Below are 4771 nucleotides of genomic sequence, written 5' to 3'. Positions count from 1 at the left end.
GTGAAAAAGCAAGATCCTGACCAAACACTTCCATTCACATCTTTACAGAACTTTGGCAACTGTCTGTCCAAGTGTTGCCCCACACAAGTACCTCGTCCTAGCTTATGTCACAGACAGCCTGAGACCGTTCTTACGGAAACACCCCAGGACACCATTGAATTAAACAGATTGAGTTTAGAATCTTCCAATTCAAAGTACTCCTTGAATACAGATTCCCCAGTGTCTTCTATGGATTCAGCTGTCATTTCACCTGATACTGTCCCACTGGGAACGGGAACTTCCATGTGATCTACACAGGTGCAAAATGAACCAAACACCGGTCGAAGTTTATTAGGAGGGCCAGCAGCTGTTGGTCCATTCACCCCAAGTGTTGGGACTTTGCCAGTAGAAACCTCGAGTCCCGGAGATGGATCCTATTTACAAAACTACACCGCTTTGAGACACCTTCTGTAATTGACGTGCCACCCACCGGAGCCCCTTCAAAAAAGTCTGTTGCCAGAATCGGCCAAACCGGAACACAGTCTGTCTTCTCGCAGAGGGGAATCAGCCGAAAGGTCACTCCAATTCTTGCAAAAACACAAAGTTCTTGTCCACAAACGAGTGGAACGCCTCAGGTGTTGAGCCCCACTATGGCGTCTCCCCCAAATGCACGACCTCGAAGAAATTCGCGACTCTTGATTAGTGACAGCTCCACAACCAAGGATAATAGGAAAAAATTTAAAATGAAGTTTCCACCTGAAATCCCAAGCAGAAAAACAAAAAGTAGAACTAATAAAGGAGGTACACCACAACCTAACATAAACGATAGCCTGGAAATGACAAAACTGGACTCTTCCATCGTTTCAGAAGAGAAAAGAGCCGCAATCACACCTCAGATTCAGGCTTTTCATCTACAAAAAGCAGCAGCAGAAGGCTTGATGAGCCTTCTTCGTGAAAGGGGGAAAGGTTATTTAGCTTTGTGTTCTTACCACCGCAAAGAAGCTATCCATATTTTGAGCCATCTACCTTCTCACCACTAGAATACCGGTTGGGTACTGCGCCAAATTGGAAGGGCCCGTTTTCAACTTTCAGAGTCCATGCGACCTGAAAGAATATTCTCAGAGGTTAGAAGGAGGGAGAATTATAGAGTCGAAGGCATGGAGATCTACACTACAACACTTTGGCATCCTCCGAAAGATGTTGCTCTTTCAGTTCTGTCAAAAGACTTCACAGACATGGATAAAAGTTCTCCAGCCAGAGGCCTGGTGTGCTGCAGGGACCCGTTGCAGTCTGCAACGGGAACAGGATATTGCCATTAAATTCTTCCAGAGAACTATCGAGGTGGATCCAAATGATGCTTACGCCTATACCGTCTTAGGGCGTGAGTGTGTCTTCACTGAAGAATTGGACAAAGCCTTAGCTTGATTTCGAAATGCTATCAGAGTCAGTCCTAGACATTGCAATGCATGGTGAGTGGTCAGGAAGCGTAAAGACAAGGTCTTACGGATGGTGCCGGTACTCGCTAATTTTTCTTGTTAGATAGCTCTTTATTGTCATGAATTTGGTGACGAATACTTAGGGATGGTACACGCTGGTCAATAACTTCTAACTAAGATGTTTTCTTATGAAATGTATGTCTTGAACAAACTCTTAAATGAACTCATGATAATAGAATACCAGATCCTTATACTCAACAGTTTCTGTCTTCTACCAAACTTTTGTAGATACCGTAGTTGTCTTTAGGGTGTGTGTGTGCGTGTGTGTGTGTGTGTGTGTGTGTGTGTGTGTGTGTGTGTGTGTGTGTGTGTGTGTTTCTTTAGTTTTGTTACTTGATTTGTTACTTTTTGTTCGAGCACCGCAGCGGTGATGGGGACAAAAAGGGCTTGGGAGATTGGAAAGGAATAGCATCATTCACTTATTGGATAATAGAAAAAAATATGGAAACGATTCACTAGCTGCTGCTTTGTGACAGTGTTCCAGTCTATGGCGTTACTATGAAGAACTGAGCGTCCCCTTTTATTCAGCGGTCTCTCTGTTTCACGGTTTTGTGCTTGTGTGTCAGTAGACACACAGGAAATGTCTACCTGGGTCGTATGGTTATCAACTGAGTAAGATATGAAAAAGCGTGGTCCTACTTCCGCCTCAACACCATACTGACTGTTGACATTTATTGTATTTTTCTGGGCTGACTTAATAGTTAAAACCTCAAGAGAAGGCCGGGCGCGGTGGCTCACGCCTGTCATCCCGGCACTCTGGGAGGCCGAGGCGGGCGGGTCACAAGGTCAAGGGATCGAGACCATCCCGGCCAACATGGTGAAACCCCGCCTCTATTAAAAGTAGAAAAATTAGCTGGGCGTGGTGGTGGGCGCCTGTGGTCCCAGCTACTCGGGAGGCTGAGGTGGGAGAATCTCTTGAACCCGGAGAGGTGGAGGTTGCAGTGAGCCGAGATCACGCCATTGCGCTCCACGCTGGGCGACAGAGCGAGACGCCCCCTCAAGAAAAGAAAATAAAAAAAATAAATAAATACATAAATGAATATCAAGAGAAAGTATAATTCTGAAGTCATAAGCCTGTGGTCGTTTTCTTGTCAGATACGGTTATCTTTGGGGTGGGTTAATTGTTACAGCAGTGGAGTTTTTTCATTGGATTTGCTTCTGAATCTGAAGCATTAGATTACTAAAACATTTTTTGATTTGTGACTATGTTGTTTAGTGGGTGATATCTCATTCTGCTGTGGTAGTTACATCTCCTGAAAGATGGCCAAAAACATAATAGTGCTAGCTATCGCTGACCAATGTAACAATCAACTTGCCGATACTGCCTTCTCTTCCGACGGCCGTGTTCTCCGTGACATTTTAAGAACTCAGTTCTTCATGAGACTTGTGTTGTTTTTAGATTTTTTCCCAAGTCTGGTTGATCCTTGTGTCGTTTGCTTTTTAAATGTGTATCGTCCGTTCAGCTATTTCGCAGGAGTCGCATTCTTAAAAAAACTTAACCGTATCAAAAATTGTGTTTAAAGGAGGATTATTCAGATCGGCAAGCTTTTACTAGGAAGAGTTTCAATGCTGACATATTTAGGTAGCTCTCAATACTGAGCCACTTTATTCTAACTACAAAATAGATAGATAGCTGTTCTTTTGTTTTCACTTTGACTATCACTAGCACGGTGTTTAATACCTTTTCTTCATCTCTAACACAATGATAATGATATAGGAAGCCACTCAAATCAAGCAGATATGTTGTGCTTTTAAGAAAAAAAAAAAAAAAAAGTCTTTCTGTGGCACAGAACGAGGAGGTGTGGCTGGAATCTAGAATCTGCAGTGAAAACCAATGAAAGAGGGCGAAACCCCGTGTCTACTAAAAAGAAAAAAATGAGCCGGCCACGGTGGCAGTCTCTCTGGTTCAAGTGCAGGAGAATGACTGGAACCCAGGAGGCAGAGGTTGCCGTGAGCTGAGATCACGCCACTGCACTCCAGCATGGGGGACAGAGCAAGACTCCATCTCAGAAACAAACAAACACACAAAGCCAATAAAGGTGTTTCATTCAACCCGTCAGGCTCAGGTCTCTCGAACAGGATACATCCGGCCCCCGGAGGAAACGTCGAGGGGTGGGGTGGAATCTATTTTGTGGCCTCAAGGGAGGGTGTGAGAGGTAGTCCCGCTGCAGGCAAGCGGTGATGGCCTAAGGAAGCCCCTCCGCCCAAGAAGCGATATTCATTTCGAGCCTGTCAGCCACCCGAGAGGGAGACTCGGGCTCTCTGCAGACCCCGCAACCCCCACCCCAGCCCCACCCCCACCCCCACCCCCCCACCTCGTGAAATGGGCTCTCGCTCCGTCAGGCTCTGTTCACACCGTGTGGTTTTGTAACCTCCAGCGTGTGTGCGTGGGTTGCTTGGTGGGGTGGGGCCGGCTGTGGACAGAGGAGGGGATAAAGCGGCGGTGTCCCGTGGGTGCCCGGGACTTGGGATGTGGGACGTGGGACGTGGGTGGGGTGGCCAGAGCCTAGGGAACTCATCGCCTGTCAGGACGTCTCCCCTCCTAGTCCCCTCTCTGACCTACGCTCCACGTCTTCGCAGTTCAGTGGGGACCTTGTGGGTGGAGTCACCATCCCTTTGGACTGTAGCCGATGAAGGCCGGGCTCCCAAGAGTCTCCCCGGAGTCGGGGCCTTGGCCAGGCTCACAAGGATGCTGACGGTGACGGTTGGTGACGGTGATGTACGTTGGAGGCCTCGGGCCGACGCAGAGGTATCCATTTGACCTCGGTGGGACAGGCCAGCTTTGCGGAGTCCCGTGCGTCCTTCCAGAGACTCATCCAGCGCCAGCAAGCATGGTCCCGAGGGTCCCAGCTCCCAGCAGAGACACTTTTGTTCACACAGGATCCCGGACAGGGAAGTTCTCAGCAGGCCTTAGGCCTCCTAGCCAAAAAGCCAAAACCACTTCTGGGATTTTTTTCGAAGAGCCAGTGGTTCCACAAGGGGCCGTGGGTACTTGTGGAAATGGAGAGAAGTGTTTGCGGATACATATTTGAGACCCAACGGGCAGGGCTCGGTCACAGGTCACGCAGGACACGGGCAGATGCACATTGAGAAAACCATCCCAGCGTCCTAGGTGAACAGAGGTACGATTTTTCGAGACAGTCGAGGGAGAAGCAACCCCAGATTTGAGGGTTGGATCTTTATTCATATGTAGTACCTATGAGGTATCCAAGTCCAGAAATCAACTCGCCAGTTCTGTACAGCATTCTGTAGGGAGAGGAAATCTGGGATGCCAGAAGTTACGAATTCAGGCCTTG

This window comes from Pongo abelii, chromosome 23 (genome assembly GCF_028885655.2).
Source record: "Pongo abelii isolate AG06213 chromosome 23, NHGRI_mPonAbe1-v2.0_pri, whole genome shotgun sequence".
In the NCBI taxonomy this organism is placed as follows: domain Eukaryota; kingdom Metazoa; phylum Chordata; class Mammalia; order Primates; family Hominidae; genus Pongo; species Pongo abelii.
This window is presented reverse-complemented; position numbering follows the sequence as displayed.